We start from the raw sequence: 19,967 nt of genomic DNA, 5'->3' as shown, positions 1-19,967 counted from the left end.
GGCATGCTTTTATAGCAATCCCACCATGTGCATTTATTGACATCCAGGCGTGGGTAGTGGTATCTCTGAACATCAACAGCAGATGCAGGATACTTAGAGTGTAAGACGTAGACATGCGAGTCCACTGACAAAGTGGCAATATATGACAACTTGGAATGAGAACATATTGTATGGAGCATGTCAGTATATCTGCCCAATGCCTTACGACTCTCATAACCACAGCTTCATGTACAATCCTTTGTTTATATTCTAGTATGAAGTTATATTGGCATTTTAACCTTCCATGAGTCCTACCCCTTTGGATGGGCTTGAAATGTGTTGATAGAAGTTTAACAGAACACTTTGCTTTGCCAAAAAAAAAAATCCGAAAAGGGCAGCATCTAGGTGCCTGTTCTGGTGCTGGCATTGAATGCCATGTAGCTCTGTTAATGCTGCCTGCTGTGGTATGCACAAAGAGAACATGAACATGTGGCAAAGGCAGAGTGGACGGCATGAGGTCGTCAGATGCTCAAAGCCAGGCGAGCAGGAGTGGGAGAGAGCCACAGTCCCCTGTGTCCCGTTGGAATTGGATCCTTGCCCTATGATCATCCATCCTGCTCTCAAAGTAGGATACTGGGCAGGGTGGATGGTGGGCTTGGGTTCACAACCAGCGGCATGCATTACACTCACTATTTAATGCTGTCCATGAAAGCGTGTTTGTACAGACACACCTCTTCCATAGAATTCAGCAACAGGACAGCTGAGGGTGAGACGAGTTCGGTTCTTATGTGTTTTCATTCAGATGTATACCAGAAAAAGAGCAACTTTGGCACGTCTTTAAGCTGTGATAACAGGTGAAAATGTAAGAGATTTTCCCTTCTTTAGTAACACAAGAAATATGTGAGAAATGGCAACCCATCAGGACACATCTACTGTAAATGAGAAACTTCATGTGAAACCTGTAGAGCGGGTAATGTTGAATTCTTATCTTTTATAGTCACAAAGACTCCAGAATTCCTGATTTCACCCAACAGGGCAAGAGTTTTATTAAACTTTCAGGCGCACATGTTCACAGGGCATGTTACTCTAGTACCTCTAGTTGCAACTACAAAACAGGTCTGTGCTGCAACATCAATACACCTGCGCAGGTCTACTGCAACAAATACCTTAACTATAATTCATATTGTTACAGATAGGATTGTGCAGGTTTCATTTTTAGCATATGTGATGTTCCATGCTGGTAATACCAACTGTTGGCTATGAATATAATGCAGTATATCACTATACATGCCATAATAAGTCTGCTTGGCAGCTTGCGAGAGACCCACCAGTTTGTTGTGTTAGGAGCAGTGTGATGAAGGAACAGCAGGAGTTCCAGTCATTCATAATCAAGGAGTGGAGCGACTAGAATAGAGTTTGATTATAGGCCTGTATGAAAGACAGCACTGATACCTGTACTTTTCTACTGAGGCAGATATTTGGTGATGGTCAGACGGTCAGTCTCACACTTTTTAGATAATAAAGAACAGTCAATAGTCAATAGTCAACAGTCAATATGCTGCCTTTTGTCACCAGGTGTAGTCAATACATGCATATAGAACCATGAAATACTATAAAAGGGATATAACACCATCTGAAATTGTTGCATTAGTAACTGCTTTTAATGCTGGTAAGTTGCAGCAAATCACCCGACACAAAATAATATTCAGGATGCATGTGTTTTCTAAAGAAGGAGCCCTTTTAGCTTCATTGCAAGTTGCAACAATGAGTGCAGTCAACCATGGGTTGGGGGGCGTTTGTGATTTTAATGGCTTGTGCTTATCTGAGACGCAGGTGAAAGCCAATCTGAGGAACGAATTGACTGAAAAGATTTGATCAATAGAATTATGTTGCGCACTGTACCGGTTGTAGCAGCAGAAAGTGATCAGATAGAAGTTGAAAGTGCAGATCTCCTTTTTTCTCTTCAGAAACCACAGTGTGGAAACCATTGTCATGCAGTTAACTTGTCTATACTGGCTGGAAAAGAGTTACACTGCTTTTTTTCTGCATACTGTAGCTTGTAAACATTGAACATATCCTCACAAAACTGTTTGCATGATATACTATGAATAAGCACCCCATGAATGATGTTACATACATTAGGCAAGTAAAGTTACTGTGGTTAGATTTAGGAAAAGAATCGTGGCGACAACAAACCTTTTAATGATTTAAAGTTCACTTAAAGTTCACAGGGTTTCAAAGACCAGTCTCCTGGGGAAAGTTCCGGAGGAAAGTTGTGTGTGTTTTGATCCATCCCCAACCTTCCTTCTGACGGTACCGCTTTGATTTTTACTCCCCTCAGTGCAATGGTTATCACGGCCTTCCCAAATGCATGGATTTTAGACAAATAAGTGGCTCAAGATTTTGTGGGATATGTATAAATTTTGGTGCATTACCCCTTGTAGGAAAATCTATGAACAGTGGATGAGAGCATCCTGAAATATGATAATGCATTGTTTTTTTAAAGACATGCAATAATAAACTGAATCAACAAATCAATTGTAACATACATGATCAAACCAAGTGACAACCTCCGAGGCTGAAAAATGAAGGCAGCACAGGAGTGCAAAAAAATGCAGTCCCTCTAATGGAAACTTGAGGCTGGCTCCTTAACAGAGTCAACCCCTACAGAGCCTCATGTTTAAATGTCCAACTTTGCAGCAGAAATTAACACATTTACAGCCTAGTACAAAGACCAGTGTTCAACATTCATGACAAGGGTTTGGGGGGTTCATTTCTATATAACTCACCCATTCACATTTTAATAACGCCAAAAGTCACATGGAATCTCGTCCAAATATAGTCACTTCTCACTACAAAAAAATAATTGCTAAACCTGAGGCTTCAAAACAGCAATCCACACACCAATGGGTGATGGTAACTACGTTCATTATTTATACTGTCTATGAATTGACCTATGGCTTAGTCCCGCCTCCGCAGCTTACTCAGACAAACAATCGGCGCACTGCCTCAATAACAAATTGGCAGCGGTCAGTGTCAAAGACATCCAAAGATGCTATACAGAACTTGTGGACAGAAGCTCCTTGTTTCACACATATGCCATCAAAAGGGTCTTCACTATGCTGCGGTGTTAGTACTAGCCAGCCTTTGCTATCTTTGTAACGCTGCAGCCAAGTTACATTTTTTTTTGTTGGGTGGGCTATAACTACAACCTTTTGCCACAGCTAACACTGGTGTCTGATCGTAAATGAATACAAATAGTAAAACAAGGCTAAACAGATGACATGATGAGCTAATGATACAAAGCTGAAGTCGGCCATAACATTAGCTGCTATTAGCTAACATAAGCTATCATTTCCTAGCAAAGTTTGCTGCAAGGTGACATAATACACGATGTTGACAACATAATGTAAGAGGTTATATATACTTGTTACTTTGCTGTAAATTTTGCTAACACTGTGTTGCCTTGTCTTAAAACAAATGTAGACATCATATTAATTTAACTTCTTAATGCACACAGCTTAATCCAAAGGAGACACTTTGCTCTGTTTATGTGAGGTTTTGGGAACAGGATAAAATACACTCCACTCACCAGCCTCTCAGGATACCTCGAATCAGTGTTGCATTTACCCCATGCAAGTTGTTTGACCTTTTAAAGTTATTATTGCATAAATTTAAATAAAATCGCATGAAAAATTAAATTTTAATGATGCTTTTCTTTGGTGGTCTAAGAGCAGGATGTCCGAGCGCATTGTGTAGCTGCACAAAATGTGTTTGACTCATGCCATTTGAGGGCGGGGCTTAACAATAAGTCAATTAAACTAATAAGAGTAACAAAATAAAATGTAAAAAGGAGTATCTTCAGAACAAAAACATGAAGCAAGGGTTCATCCCTAAATTCTCAAACTTGCGTACAAGCATAGCATTACAGCATTTCTTACTCCAAACTGATTTGAGTGACATCAACTTGAGTGTGAGTAAGTGTCGACTGTAACACTCTTGTTTGCCTTCTGTAATGACCTTTCATTTTACGATAGTTTTTCAGCCCCCATGTGTTGATTGGGTTTTTGGGTGTGTTCCAGTGTTTATTGTTATCATGGGAACAGTTGCTCTCAGAAAGAGATACCAGACTATGTAGGTGTCAGAAGTATTACTCACACTCTTAAAGGCCTCACAGCCTGTCCCTCTGATTCAGTGTGTGAGCCCTCCCTTTGACTTTGGTCCACCCACGAACTGTGAAGTTTGACTGCCCACAGATGCTATCTATATTCTGAAACCATCTGGACAGTTGCTGAAGAAGGACGTGAAGGCTTTTAATGACAAATGTTGGCTGGCTGATTTTAGTGGAACTATTTGGAGTAAATTGACAATGTTAAAACTGATATAAGGCATACAGAATTCAGATATCTGGGTCTTTTAAATATCTTTGGTGCAAAGTATTGAGTTTGGTATCTGCTGACAACCCGGTGTCCTAGAACATTTGCCTGCTATTGAACAGCCTTCTTAATTACCTTGTTATGGCACCCTAATTGCTGCCTGGATTATGTTCAGAGAGGTTTCTGCCAGGTAATGAAACACTAGTGTACCTCAGGAGCTTCACAAGGAGATGGTTGATGGGATCTTTACCCCAAATCTCAGGTTTCATGTTGAGACTCCTGTCTTAGTCTTCTAGAACAAAAAAAAGATAATAAAAACATGCTGCTGGAGCCAGAACAGGTGGCCAGTGAATGGCAGATTGCTTATTTTTTTGAAATACAAATAAAATGCATTCTCAGTAAACATTTTGCAGTATCAGTATCAGTAAAATGTGTGTGTGTGTGTGTGTGTGTGTGTGTATGTGTATTTAAATATATTATAGTTACTACTGGTAATGATTTAATAACTTTTTTTAAGATAAACAAGAGTCTATTTATATGGGTGTGTAATAAGTAGAATTTATTATGGTCAGAATTGCAAATATTTAGAAATAGTGTATGTAATTGTTGGAACATATATGAAAAGCCTTGAATGGGTATAGGGGAGTTTCTGATAACAGTTTGATTATGTAACAAAGGGGTAGGTGTGAATAAAGTTATACTTCTTTCTACTTCCATTGTGGATGGAAATCATAATATCCTTTTTTCTTTCTCTTTTGTTGATATGTTAAACTACTATCTATCAATCAATTGAGCAATCAATCTTTTTTTATGTCTCGGCAGATATGCTCATCAGTACCATTTCTTCATTAAAAAAAAAAAATCTATATGCTCAGTACTGTTTCCTCAACATGTATTTGCTGTTTCAAATTAGCGTTTTATAAACAGTTTCTCTGAGACAGGGCTGCTGCTTAAGTTCACGTAGTGCACACTTGTGTATGGCTCAACTGAGACCACAGCTGAAGACTTTTTAATATTTTTTACATTCCTGATAGACTTAACAGCAAGCACTGATACTAGCGCAGTTCCCTAAAGTTTTTGTAACTTCTCTGTTAAGAACATCGTTGTTTGCAGGAATTTGTTGAGGGCTTTTAAAACGTGTATAACTTCTGTACCACATAAGTTCTGATAATCAGTTCATCAAAGGTTTCACTTGAATTGCTGCTGTTTCTGCAGTAACATATTCTGTAGGCTGCGATGTAAACTTGTAATATATTTTATTTCACAATGTGGAAACAATTTATTTGTTGTGTGTATTTTAGCAGCATGTGAATTGCATATAAAAAGTTCTCACAAGGAACCCCCTGTAGTTTAAAGCAAATATAAGGGCATCTTATTAACACGTATCCCTTTCTACATTTTTAATTTTTAATCCATACCCCTACAAAGGATTTGTAAATGCACATATTCACCAAACAGAAATGCCAAAAACTGCTACTCATCAACTGTCGACTCGAGGCTGGCAAAACAGAGTCAATCCTCATAGACCTCCATATTAAAATGTCCCAACTTTACAGCAGAAATAAACATGTTAACAGCCTGATACTGGTCGCTGCAGTCTGAGTTCGATCCACCCCCACTCCTCCACACAGCTTAAAATATCTAAGTTGTTGAATCAAAAATAAATAAATAATGAATAAATACATTTTTAAAAATTGATTTAAAAAAAATAATTTATATACTTTTTTAAAATGTATATGTCATTGTTTATATTCTTTAGGATTAAACAAATAAGAGCAGTAAGAGCAACAAAATGTTGCTCTTACTGTTGTAGTAAGCTGTAGTAAGCTTTAATAAAGACAGCATATATTTAAATATGTATCTTAATAAGCATTTAATTACCACTAACAATATCCTCAATATCTGTTTACTGCAATATGTTATGATGTGCTACAAACCGTTTATGTCCTGTTTATTTACTGCTAATAAATGCTTAATAGGAGGGGTTCCATAAAATATTAACCACCATTTCTCATCATACAATAATGTCTCATATAAATTAGTATGATTAATGATATTGCTATTTATTAAACTGGTATTCAGACACAAAATGTCATGTTTTGTTTACTTTTAAGGAATGTGATCACTTTTCTCCAGAAGGAGTCATTAAATAACTGCTAAAAAATGATAATTACAGTTGAAGGGCAAATCAATGGTCTGATTAGGATGAAAATGACAAATCCAACAAAGCTTCACCCTGCATACAGCCTCTTTGTCTTTTCATTTTTCATGCTCACAGGGCCCCTGATTGCCTCTCTGATTCTCTTGTTGTAGACAAATATTCATGGCCTTGCAGGGCAGTTGTTCGGAAAACTGTATTTGTATGAGCACAAGTTTGTGATTATGATTTGAAATAACTTGAGTTAATCAATGGCTTGATCACAACTGTGTTTGAGTGGTGATTCAAGTCACACCAGTTGGCTGTATTAGTCCTAACTGCTATTATTTTGCATCCAAAGGTCAAATGGTGATCTGACTGAATCTACACATAAGCAGAATCCTATACTAGCTGCACAGTAGTCCTGTAAGTTCTCAACAAGTGTAGTTTAAATGGCAAGAAGGCACTCTGTGTTCTTAAGCCATAGCTAATTCAGCTCCAAAGCCTACAAACACTCAGAAATAATCCTGCTATCTTTCTATACAGTTGAGAACCTTTGATGAAAGTCAGTGGAGATCAAGGGGATCTGTCAAGTGCTTTCCAATTTTCCCAACCTAATATAACAGAGAGCCATCCTTCAAAGGAGCCCTCTCGTGGTACCATATTCTCAAAGTTCATCTTCAACAGTTCTACATCAACAGTGCACATTTCTGCCATATGGCAGGGGCTTTGCCTTTGCCCCATGGCAGCTTTCTCCTTTGGGTAGACTTTCAGTTCAGAGGTAATCAGCACATCCACACACAGCCTTAGCAGAGCTTCATAAAAAGCCCCATGACTTTCATGTCAATAACGTGCCAAGAAATTGTTCATGGAACAAAATTAAGTGTCATGACAGTTCATGACTGCCAACATTGTGTGTGACAGCTGAGCTGACTCTTGGGAGATGCAGGATGGTAATCAGGAGTAATCTTGCATAGAATTGCCACATTGGTCTCTCATAACATAATGGATTACTTATTGCCTTGTGTCTTAAGTCTTCAAATTATATTATAAAGGGGGGAAAGCATGCTTACAATAGTGCTTTGTTTTATGAGGGGACTTTTAAGACACAGTTTTTTTTTATACCTTCTCGCCAGTGACAGGATATGTTCTCGGGTTGTATGTACATATGTTTACCCATTCTTTTGAATGCAATATCTCAAGAACTCTCTCAGAGATTTTCTTCAGAATGAGCACAAATGTTCACTTGAAGTCATAGATGAAGTATTAGATTTTAGTGGTAATAAGTCAAAGGTCAAGGTCATTATGACCTTGCAACTCTTGTAAACGTGTTCTCTCATGAGCACATTGGGGGTTTCAATCCTGGCACAAATATTTACTTGGACTCAGGATGAACTGATTAGATTATGGTGATCATGGGTCAAAGGTCAAGGCCACTGTGACCTCATCTGTCTCATTCCTGTGAATGCAATATCTTAAGAACACCTTAAGGGAATTTCTTCAAATTTGTCACGGATGTTCAAGTGGACCCAAAGATGAGCTGACTAGAATTTGGTGTTCAAAGGTCAAGGTCACTGTGACTTTACATCCATCTCATTCTATTGAATACAATATGTAAAGATGGCCTGGATGGCATGTCCTCAAATATGGCACAAATGTTCACTTGGACTCAAGAATGACCTGATTAGAATGGTGGTGAAAGGTGAAAGGTCAAGGACGTGGTGACCTCATAGAACATGTTTTGGCAATAATTCAGGAAATCATATGCTTAAATTTCACACAAATGTCTATTAGGATGTAATGATGAAGAGCTGATATTTCAGGTGAGGGGTCAACTTTGACATCATAATGTTTTGCAGAAATACTTTTCTTGTCATTACTCAACATTTTAACCCAGGAACAGAGGGGGAGACATTTGGTGAGATACTGAATTGGTGACACTAATCTTGGGTGTCCACCTTTAAACTGTGCTGATTGTAGAGATCTTCTGTCCTGCCTGGGGAAGACGTGTGTGAAGCATTCATGTTTTCACAGACATGGATGTAAACTATAAGTGCAAACTGATTTGTGCGTGGATGCCTACAACCACATGGCAGTTATTCTAGTTTCAGTCTGAAATAAAATGATAATCTTAACACTGGCTTTTACCAAACACACCAAGGAGAGTAAACATAGGGTCATATGGTCCGACAAGTAACTTTGCTTATCATCGTGCATCATGAGTGCTGCACAGACCTGCCATGTGGGAAAGAAATGCCTCTGATTGACAGCAGGTCAGGCCGCTCTTAAATGAACCAGATGTATTTTCTTATCTTCTCTGGTTTCACAAAGAGCTCATGAAGAGGTAATGGATAGTGAGAACTAGTCCAGACTGCATCTCAACCTCATTTTACCAATAATGACAATCAGGCACACACATAAAAGGTGTCTTTCACAAATGTAATACCATGGTTACTAAATGTGATGTATAAATGTTATGTGACTTATGTGGATCACTTCTAGAGATGTGGACAGCTGTGGCACAGCAGGTAGAGCAGTTCAGCCATTAATGCAGGGTTGAGTAAATCTACCAAATTGCTCCCGATGGTTCAGCCAGGATTCATAGAAGCCCGCTTGGATCGGGGTGTGTGTGTGAATGACTTGAAGACTTGTAGCAAAAGGCTTTGGAGAAATGGCTGTATAAATGCATTCACCATCGCTCCTTTGACAGTTTCATGTATCTGTAATAAAGTCTTCTTTACAATAGACTGCACCAGAGTTCACTCTGAGGCAGACCAAGACACTCCTTTTCAGTACAGCCTTGATGCTGTTGTTCAGTCTGCACCAGGATGTGACTGACAGCTTTCACACCAGCCTTAAAAAAAATCCAACAGACTAGTCTCTTTAAAACCAAGCAGGTTTGGGGTCAAAGCACCTCTCAGGGGCTGTTTAAAAGAGTAGTGTTATCTTAATCATGAATTCAGCTTAGGTTTTTACGTTATATCAAAAAAGTGCACAAATCTGTTCTGTCATCTGAATCTAAATAGACAAGATATTTTATTATGCGAGCTCATGTAATTGTGAAAGCGCAGCCTTGCAGAACACACACACACACACACACACACACACACAAACACACTCTCTCTCTCTCTCTCTCTCTCTCTCTCCACACAGTTGTTGTGGCAGAGGTAATGATAATTAAATAATATAACTTATATCAGATAAATTGAATCAATCAAATAAAATACCAAACTGTTATTGTTGCAGACAAAGCTACCTAGATTAGGAACACTGTGGGCCCATGCTTGTGGTAACTATGTATGACCACGCTCTTAAAAAAGACCGCTGTCAGCTGCAAATCACTGTTTGAGAAAAACAAACAATAAAACTGGTTGTTTTTTGCAAGCATTTCCAGTGGGCTAAATAGAAAATGTGGGCTACTTGCACCCAGCTGTGCACTCATGGGCATGTAGGTCCTAAAATGAGATGGGTCTAGCATTTTGTTAGCACATTGTTATTTTTGGGCAGCAGAGAGCAATTGAATCATTGATCAACAAAAACCTGGTCTAAAGTCAGAGTGGTGCAGTATTTCCCTGCAATTTAAATTATTCAGATAGTAAGATGCAACTACATAAGCGGGTTCATGACAGAGTGCACACTCTGCTTGTTACACACAAGTGGATGCATTGCGGTTGGGTGAAATAATACATCATTAATGAGGAAAATATTAATTACAATCTCCTAAATATGAACAGAGCAGAGAGAGACTGTTTGTACTGATGTGTTTAAATAGGAAAGGTTATAGCAAAAATGCAGGAGCACTGAGTAAACTACTGGATAAATGAGAATTTTTTTTTTTAAGAGTTTGTAAAATGTAAAATGATTTAGAGGATGCTGTAAGAATCAACATAAAGCCTGTTTTCTGCACAGAAGGTCTACATGTTGTGTATCTTTGTAGACACAGCAGCCTGTCCACACTTGCAGGGAGAAGCCCTGACAGCAGTGTGTTTACCATTAACCTCGTGGCTTCTGTCAGGGCTTTGTCTTCTCTTGAAACCTTCTGTAGAAGACCCCACTGTGAAGGATCTGACATCTCTGAGATGTAATGTGTAGTAGTTGGTGAGGGTTGGAGATCTCAGGAATTATGTGCTTGTAACTGTCTTTGGATTTATGTCCAAAGTTGAGTAGTGCCTCATAGGTGGATCTTGACTTTGTGGCTTTTGGTGTAGCTGGTAGTAACAACATGTTGCAGATATTCATTCATTCATTAACTGCTTATCCTATAAAATGTTACAGGGGGGCTGGAGCCTATCCCAGCTGCCATTCGGCGAGAGACACCCTGGACAGGTGGACAGACTATAGACGGGTTTCTGTTACAGATTTGCACAAAACTTAAGCGATATTTTGAAATGTCAAAAAACATAATAATGACTGCGTTTCCATTGATTGATGTTCTGTCACTTTTCCTCTGGTGATGACATTCAAGAAGCATGGCGATGAACATTAACAGGTTTATTTCTATCGCAGCCACCGTCACCGCTGTCATTATTTCCAATCAAAGGCCACATAGGCATGTTATGGAGCGATAATGGAAAGGCAAGCCCCTTATATGTGGGAGCGGGCAAGAATGAGGGATTTCTGGGAGGTGATAGTCCACGATTTCACAGAGGAATTGTGGATTCAAAACTCCCAAATAATCCGCTCAACTTTTGAAGAGTTATGTGATGCAATAGCACCTCTTGTAGCTCCTGCTGCATCATGAGGGAGCCAGTTCCTACTGACAAGCACATAGCCATAGCATCATGTGACCTATAAAAGCCAAAAAAGTATTTCCATTTTGCAGTTTGGGGAAATAAGGCTTTTTTGAATTCCTTGAAATACCACCAATGTGAGCGTAAAAACTTTTTTGTGATAAATGGTAGGTTTTTTTTAAAAATAGATTTTTTTCCCTTTTGCATGTTTTTTTATCCCCAATTTTCAGACACATAGGCAAACAACTTTTTACATTCACACTGACACCTATGGACAAATCATAAGTCACAGTTAATGTCATTTGGCAGTGTTTCGCTGACTCTCAGGCTGTTGCTCAAACTACAGGCTTTACTTCATCATTTTCATATTTTCCACCAACCATGCCGCCACCTCCATGGACACAAGGAGTCTGCAGCTCATCCACAGACACACCCACCCCTGCAACACCTATTTCTCACCTAAAATTTTTGCAGAAACATATTTTAATGCCCTGTTTTGCACTAATGAGGCAAGTTTGTGTACAGGAAGTGGGCGCCATCCTGCTTCCTGCACAGTAAAAAAATGGAGGCCAAAAAAACACAATCAAACAGTAAAACTAGGCAGCACTGATCAAATATAAACCAAGATTCTGGTACTGAGTTGCATATTTCTTGCCAAAAATGTTTTCAGTCACATGTTTTTGCTTATTGTTTAACTGGAATACAATTGCTGATTCACAGCTATTGTTTCACATGGACCAGTCCACATTATGTCACCCTCCAGCAGGAGCCTTTATTGGTCTGATTGAGCACAGTGCATTCTGGTAGTTGTAGATTTTCTACCTCTTAAACAAAAGCGTCCTTTCTCACTGGTCATATAGCACCAATTTCAAAAGAATTTGCATCTTCTTACTGCATAGACGGCCTAGTTTTATTTTTTGGCTGTCTTTATATTGGTGAAATACTTGTTTAACTGAACCTACATGTCTTTGCATGTGGGAAGAAGCTGGAGAACTGGAAAAAAAACATGCTGACATAAGGAGAACAGGCCCCCTTAACCCAGGATCAAACCCATTATCATCTTGTTGTGAGGCTACCATGCTAACCGCTGCACTGTAGCTGATGTGAATGTTGTTTTTAGGAGCCATGGTTGCACCACGGGCACGTCCACTTCAGTTTTTACTACATCTCTCTGGTGTCCACTTCTACTATCTGCAAATTAAAAAAAAAAGATTTGCTACACTTCCAGTACTGTCGCAATATTGTGATTATAAGACATTTGATTGGATCATCAGATCTAGATCTTGTGGGCTTTAATTAAAAACAGTTGAATTAATTGGCACATCCAGTTTAATCAATGCCCAGTTGAAATTACCAATTTAGAGCTGATCAGCTCAACATAACAAGACAACATCAACACAATGATTGATGGAAACCATCTCCTGTTGGCAAAATAGTCAGTGTTGTGCAGCTTTTAGAGATTTGACTTTTTCTTTTACTTTTTTTTTTAACCAAATGCAGTAAAGGGTATAAAAGCATGCAAAATGTCCATGAACATTTTCATAAAAGGTGCAAGAGTGAATAAGAGAAAACATTTTTTCATGTTGAGGTAGGAAGTTTCAGAGCAAACAGACGATGTAAATAAGATATCCACTTCAGCTCGTGTCTTAGTGAAAAATGCAATGTTTCTCCAAGTAGATATTGGTCCCTGAAAAACACAATATTTGCACAAAACAATCAGATGTTCTGGTCTGGTCATGGAGAGGTTAGGAGAGAGATAGGGAAGCACAGTGAGTTACTGATATTTTTTCTTCCCATTTTATAGGTGCATGATTTTTTTTATTGATATGGCAAGTTGTTTGGCATGACCTTAAATATCTATCTATATATACAAAATATACTTTTGCTACACTTCCCTTACTGTCGCAATATTGTGATTATAAAACATATATCTATATCTATCTATCTATCTATCTATATGTGTGTGTGTGTATGTGTATATATATATATATATACATACACACACATATATACACACATACATACATATACATATATGTGTGTGTGTGTGTGTGTGTGTGTGTATATATATCTTTTTTAGATGAATTTAATTAATGTAGTATTCAAATCAAACTAAGTGTAAAGATTAAAAATCAAGTTGAAGTTTGAGATATTTTCCTGGATTGAAATAAAGTTCAGCTCAGTAATCCTTGCTGTACGTTAATCACCAAAACAAAGACAGCAGGTGCCACCCAAGGACACAGCGAAGCAAATCTACAGTAAAGTCCAGTAAACTGACTTTTAAAAATCAAATTTCATCATCTGATGGAGGTATAAAAGCCAGCTGATGTTGGTCAATGACTTACAGTAGTTAATGAACCATTAAGATAATGAAAAAAGCTGGACAGGGGAGCAGTCAAGCCTGGGTTCATGCATGGTTTCCTTCTCTGATTAACACTGAAAGCTTAGAGGAGTGTGATGGATTGTTCTTGATTTTCAGCCTTTTTAAAGACTTAAAATGTGTTTAACTTGCGCAGCTACAGTGTCCTGCAAATGTTGATCAAACAAATGTAATGACAGTCATCCAGGGTAGTACAAACACCCGAGAGGCTATATCCATTCATAAATTTAGTCAAGCTATGCATCATGTTCATTTGAATTACATAGAGTACCATCATGTTTTCAGTGTTTCGAGCAAAAGCAGGTTTTGCTCTGCTGAGCTGACTTGCTGGCCACAAAGTTGGCCATTTTAGAGAGATGCATCTGTAGTACCTGCTGCAAATGTAAGGCAGAAAGGAAGTGCTATTTGGCTTCGTGGTGTCTCAATATCTGTGTATAATACATAAAGGTGGCTTGATGTTAAAGCTACTTTAAGCTTGGGCAGTATTTAATGTTTCATACCTTCATACCTTCCTGAAATTTCAGCGGTGTACACGGTATATGACTTTTTACAAGTGCTTAACTCCACCACCCACTAATGGCAAATGCACTATTTACTTTCAGCTTTAAAGACAAATAAATATGCAATAGAAACCCACACAGTGATAAGAAAAGTAATAGTATCATGCCCATTTTCTTCATTAAACTGAGGAATATAACTTTATGCATTCTGAATTCAACTTTCTCTCAGTCTTGGAAGACTGATGACACTTAGTTGCCTTGTTAACAACACGTCATTAAAATTCGACAGAAACAAAATAAAACTCACCCAGACCATCTTTGTTACTCTTGCTAGTGATCTAGTTACTAAGTCCACTGTTCCAACAATCACCAGCTCCTGTTTGGTCCAAATAAATCCTTAATTCACCAAGTTAGATGTAAAATACATGCCATTATTCCTGAGGTCTCTGTGCTGTTGTTTATAGTAGTATAAAGAGCCACAAAGGCTGCTTATGGAGGAGGTCAGGTGGACAAAGTGTCAAACACAGGATAATCAGGAAACAGCTGTTTGTGTCCCATGTGAAACCAAAAGTCAATGTAGTCAAACATATGTATTTTACCCAAACCTTATGTTTCTCAACCTAACCAAGTAGTTTTGGTGCATACTGTAACCATAAGCATTTCACAGCATTAACCAAGCTGTGACCATTTGAACATGGAGCTATCACCTGGGCAGTCTTTGCAAACAGCTTTCTTTATATATGTTGAAAAAGGGAAAGGGAAAGGGATTCAAAATGTTAAGGGCCGTCCACACCAAGTACAATAACTATAAAAAGATTAAATGAATGATATAAATACTAAGTGGCAATCAGAATCTCACCCAAACATCACATCCAACATCGATCCTAACATCTAATTTGCATTCACAAAATGTCTTTTTTCATGTTGAAAAAGATGTATGGAGCTGTGGACTATTTTACAGTTTTCTTTTTGTTTTTATTCCTGTGAATTCAGCCATCAATAATGGATTCATCTCCCTGATTATAGCAGATTCTGGCCAGTAGATGATGGTGCTATCAGGAGAAGAAGATGAAAGAAAAAAGTCCCAAGTGTTGATTAAAAGGAAATCACCTTAATATGATGATTTATCAGCTACATAACCAGTTTTGAGTTTAGATCCAAATGCTCTGAATTTAAAGTGTTCAAGTTGGGTGTCATCAGTACATGTCAGGGACATTTTAATACAAAAATAAATTTCAAGAGTGCTTAAAATATTGGCTTCTTAATTGTATCTTATCTTTTTCATTTAGGACTTAAAAACAACCTTTAACATGGTAAAATCACTCAGTCACCGCTATATTACCTGTCATTGGGCTACAGAAAAGTATTTTTTTTCCTGAGACTTGCAGTCAAACGCTCTCTGGCACTGATGAGGTCTCTGAGTCTGGTTTTGTCTTGACTGATGTCCTCTTTTTCCATCGCCACAATGTCAGCAAACTGATGTTGACTCAAAGCGTGAATGAAACTTGTCTTCAAAAGATGACAGCTCTTTTAATAGAGTCTTTGATTCTCCCAGTTCCTGTTGTTTTTAAGAATTTGGTGAATCCATATCCTTCTAGTTTTCTGTTTGTTTCTCCTCAAATTTCTCGCAGCGTACAGCAATAGCAGCTAATGATCATCCATTTTCGTGGCATGTGTAGAGTGTGCTCTGCGCCTCTGTTGACAGAACGTTATCGTTCATCAGTGTGGATGCTCACATCGCTATCGTTATAATTATGGTTATTGTTTCAGTGCCTGGTGTGGACTGCCCTTAATACAGCTTAGCCCCACAGGCAGACGGCACAATCTCAATTTTCCGTGTTTACATCTGCTTCTCAAGGCTACGTCTAATATTGTATTATGATTTAGATATTTGTTGATGATTTTTGTTTGGTTTTATTAAAGATTACAGTGTTCCAAAATCTTAATAATCTGAACAGTGCATCATGAATCAATGCTTCACAAGACTGAATGCTGCGAGTTGAGAGTGAAAATATAATGTTCAGCAAGGACAATAATCAAGTATTGACTGGTTATGGCTTTTACATGATCTCTGTTTAATATCATTATAAAACTGATGCTCAGATGAAATGAGCATGTCCCTTTGACCTCTGTTAATCTGTGTCGATCATTATTCTATGACATTCCTACGTTATATGATGAACAATGAATGGTGAGAGCATCCAGCAGCTGCAGTGCAGTCTGTAGTGTATTGACCTTTCATTCTCAAGCCTCCTCTCTTACCTCTGCTGCCGCCCCCTTATCAACCTATGCACTGATACTATGCCCGGCTGCATAACGGATTGATTTTTTCCTTTATGCAGGTTGGCGGGAAATGACATTCAAGAACTGACACCTCTAATATGGTTTCCAGGGACGTAGTTTATTTAGGTAATAGCCTAAATAAGACTGCGGGTGCTTTCCTGCAAATGAAATATGCTTCACTTTAGCCTCATCAAGAGCTGCAGTGATAAAACTGAAATTTAGAGTTAAACAAGATACTAGCAAATCCGCTGAGGAATGACGGCCTATAAAAATACCACTATACCACTAAACCTTTCTCATCAGTAACGAGCACCATCTGCACTTTTATAAAGCATTTCTATTTAGATTCAAGTGCGCTCTGATATATGGGAGTAAACACTGTAGCATTGTATTAAAAGATAGCATTAAACCTAAATCTGCAGTTTATACATGCCAAGGAGCTGTGCCTTAAAACAGACTAATATTAGATATATTATTTTTATGTGTGTATTCGGACCATAGACTGTATATAAAGATGGACAACATGATGGTTCCCCTTTGGCTCTCAATGACATCACATGCGCAAAGTGGCAGGGGCGATATCCGGGATATTTTAGCTTCATGTAAGTGTCGGGGGGGTAAGTGGGGATGCATCGTCTATCTTTATATACAGTCTATGATAAGGACTGTCAAACAGTTATTTTTATCGTGATTAATCACAGAATTTCTGTGGTTTATCTCGATTAGTGATGGTTTTTTTTTATAATATTTACAATGACATTATTTTGTATTTCAAAACAGTTTTCAAGTCCATATTGAAAGGTAAGGCAATTCTTACCAGATTGTCTTGATTGGGAATCAATGACAGCATTTGCACTTTTCAGGAGGTCCACTTTAGTTGATTCCTCTGAGTGGTGGTAAGACATATGACTTGTCACAATATGCCAACCTGAGGATGTCACCCAGAACAGAGCATGGGCAGTATCATTGTGTTACAATTTACCAGGGTATTTAGAAATCCTGATGGTGTGATTTTAAATGCTGTTAAAAATATGGAGCCCTCTCTTTCAATTAACTTCATACTGGAGAGGCCCTAATGAGGATGTTTTGCATGCAGTGTGCATCATGTGCCACCAGAGGTCAGTGTGGTGCTGCAGGCACCTGAGCTGACTGTGAGCAGTGAAGAGAATGTTACAAGACTGTGAACAGCCGGACATCCCCGGCCTGTGTTGTGCCCTAAACAACTAACTAAACAACTAACAAGACCAAAGAGGACAGTTTTGATGAATTATGTGTGTTTTACATAGAGTTAACAAGGCAGTTAACCTAGTCTTAGTATGGTTTAAGAGAGAAACAGTCATTCAGGTGTATGGTGTCTTTCTCTGTTTTATAAGGAAAATAGGTGTAAAAATAACAAAAACATTTTTCTCAACATCTCGTGAGTGTGTTGTGTATTGAGTTGACTACAAATGGCAGGGCAGCCTGCAGAACGTAGCGAATTCACTGCTCAGTGGTGCCGAGGGGGGTTCTCATTACACATTGATACCATCATATACTGTATACCACTGTGAAATGTTATTGTTAACCAACTTTAAAACAATAACTTAATCTGTGACATAAATGAATTTAGTTTTTTAACTGGATTTCCAAGCAGTTGTGTACAGTTGAAGAAATAAGTTTAAGTTTATACACATATCCTCAGAGCAAATGTAGTGAGCACTGATATCTTTAGAATAAGAATTGGCTGTCTACACTGAAAAAGGAGAATTTTTAGCCAACTTAAAACAATAACTTCAGTCAGTAATATAAATGAATTACATTTTTCAACTGGATTTCCAAGCAGTTGTGTGCAATTAAAGAAATAATTTTAAGTTTACACACATATCTTCAGAGCAAATGTAGGGAGAATTGTTCTTATCTCTCTCTTGTCTTTACCAAACTGCATCTGCAGAGGAAGACATTGCTGTATTTATAAGAGGGAATAAACAGATCTATATTGAATCTTTTCATTTTCACTCTTAGGGTCACAAATATGCCTTTCACGTGGGATTTGCCCAAGATGAGTGTGAATTCTCTCAGTCTGCACTGTAGCTCACACAGGGAGTGGCAATACCTCGAGCCAGGAGGAAGTGAAAAACACAAGTCCTTGATTTCGAACAAGATGCTGATTGGATCAGACAGAATCTTTGGCAACCAGTTTAGCCTCGGCTGTATTAGCCAAGGTCATTCCACTGGAGACATCTCAGACTCTGTCTCAGGACCGACTTGCCTTTTCATTTGGTTCTTTTTTTTTTTTTTTGCAAATGCCACGTTGCCAATGCATCTGCAGCCTACCATGCTTGTCTTAGACTTCATTGAAATGATAGAGCATTTCAGTCCTACACCTTAACAGCAACAATTCATCAGCATTGGCTAAACCTCTAAGTGCCATTCACTTCCTGACAAATGGGGCATAGAAATAGGTGTAGGGTTTAATTTCCTTCTCCAGTGCCATGCAATTAGGGTAATATCAGTATGATGAATGTTATCACATTTTTCTATTTATCTGCTTAACTCCAGTGTTCCTTATAGGGTCAAATATAGCAGGATGTGCTGCGGTTACAATTTGCTTTGCTTTAATCTCAATTTATGTTAAACCACATATTAGTAAGTGTAGGGTGGAAAGTAATCACAAGGATCATGAGCGAGGGCATGGTGTGTGCAGGGGCTTGTTTTCTGCCAGCTTATGTTAGTGTATACATGTCTGCACACTTTAGTCAGATGTATGACATATACAGCTACATATACATCTGTAGTGTATTGAAAATAATTATTGTTTTTGGTTGGGGGGGGTCATCTAAAAACACAGTGGCATCATGATGAAAATATGGCATTTAAAGGGTTAAAATTCTTAAAATTAATTAATATTTGATTATTATGATTAGGATCGATGCTCAAAAAATTTACTGAATGAAAGGAGAAAATAATATGAACACATATTTTTTAAAGCTTTATTTTATAACGTTTTATACTATTATATTATTTATGTAGTGGACTGCCTTGGCGTGGTCTTTACATTTTCCCTCTGGGGAACTCCAGAGCTCAACCTTCCCTATACAAGTGGGGGACACGTCAAGAGAAACTGTTTTATGAACCCAGAGGAGTTAACAGAAGATTCTAAATTAACTTTGTTGAGACTCCCCAGTGGACATCCCCAAACAGGTTCTGCTTTTAAGCCACAAAAGGTGTCAGCCTTTGACACTTTCCTGCTCAAGATGCCATGAGAGATGGCAGAGGTGTTTTTTTTTTTTTTTTTTTTTTGTGGTCTCTTCTAATTCGCAACAGGGTGTTAAGACATCCAAAGAACCCCTGAGGTCATTTAGACATTAAACAACAGTTGTTTATCATCCTTTGTTGACACAAAGACTGAAGTTTGGTGTAGAGGACTAGAGACACATTTCTACCAACAATTTGAGAAGTACTAATAAGATTAAATGATGATCCTCATTCTGAAATGGAATCCGCTGTCTACCTCTCTCTCTCTTCGTCTCTCTCTATTGCCTCTCTCTCTCTTTGTCCCTCTCTCTCTTTGCTGTCTCAGTCCACACATACACTGACAAACAA

The sequence above is a fragment of the Plectropomus leopardus genome, chromosome 13 (genome assembly GCF_008729295.1).
Source record: "Plectropomus leopardus isolate mb chromosome 13, YSFRI_Pleo_2.0, whole genome shotgun sequence".
In the NCBI taxonomy this organism is placed as follows: Eukaryota; Metazoa; Chordata; class Actinopteri; order Perciformes; family Serranidae; genus Plectropomus; species Plectropomus leopardus.
This window is presented reverse-complemented; position numbering follows the sequence as displayed.